Source organism: Euprymna scolopes, chromosome 9 (genome assembly GCF_053919585.1).
Source record: "Euprymna scolopes isolate OS-2025 chromosome 9, ASM5391958v1, whole genome shotgun sequence".
Lineage (NCBI taxonomy): Eukaryota > Metazoa > Mollusca > Cephalopoda > Sepiida > Sepiolidae > Euprymna > Euprymna scolopes.
This window is the reverse complement of record NC_136490.1, coordinates 37408061-37409046: the sequence shown is the minus strand read 5'-3', so window position 1 is coordinate 37409046 and position 986 is coordinate 37408061. Positions and strand designations below refer to the sequence as shown.

Sequence of the window (986 nt, the reverse complement as noted above, 5' to 3'; positions counted from 1 at the left end):
ACAATTATCCTCATCTTTTATTAGTTGTTTCAGGACGTTTCAGTCAACTATTCCTCTTGCCTTCGTCTCTTGTCCGCAATGAAGAAAATATCATTATATTATTACGCTTATCGCTTCGTCCGTTATCATGCTGTGCATCCCTAAAAATAGGAAAGTGGAATATTCCAAATAAACCTTGTCACCCCTTCATAATATAACACAATTGATGTCGCTGTTGGGGCAAACCTAATAAAAATGATTTGTCTTTCTTGGCCTTTTGGCTAAGATCAAAGTGTAGTATCTGGTCTTCAGGTGCTACATTTCAAGTTCTTCTCTCTTAGTGGAAGAGAAATCCTATACGACTAAGACAATTTTTTCTTCGCTGGTGTCTAAATCTGTCCCGTGAGGAGGCATTGTGAATTGTTACTATGTTTAATGTAACAAAGTTTTAATATTAAAAAAGTAACTGGAAAAAGTTATTTCTGATTTAATTACAAAATGCCCTGGAAATGTAACTTCTGATTAATTATAAAATACCCTGGAAAATGTCCGTTCTGATTATTTTTTTGTTTACTTGCCTCCCCACAAGGGCGGAATTTGATATGAGGTCGGTTAAAAATTTAGGGGGAAACCAGCTCCCCAAGAGGGGCACTCTGGTCAACAACAAAAATAAAAACTGTATCAGTAATGAAGAATTTCTCCTCCATTAACCAAGACAAAAAAGAGGGGATTTAAGTCACTGGAATGTTGAAACTGATACTACACCCATAAATTAATGTTGAAGCAATGGTTGCCTAATCTATAACCGTGTTAATGTTTTTATGTATTACTTTCGAAAAGCTGCTGAAACAGTTTATGATTTAAACATTACTTTATTTAAAGTATATTTCAAGCAGTGGGTTACAGGATATGAAGTCAGTCCCGGAAATTACTCAAGCCGTTTACGATTTAAACATTACTTTATTTCATGCATATTTTTAACAGTGGAGTGGGGGATATTAAATCAG

The 986-nt window shown here is 34.8% G+C and overlaps 1 non-coding gene across 1 annotated transcript; it reads left to right on the top strand.

The window, feature by feature from the left end:
• Positions 1-239: 239 nt before the first annotated feature.
• Positions 240-429, top strand: LOC145285360 (U2 spliceosomal RNA). The gene has a single exon (XR_013869054.1). It is a non-coding gene; the product is annotated as a U2 spliceosomal RNA (small nuclear RNA).
• The last annotated feature ends 557 nt before the right edge of the window (positions 430-986 follow it).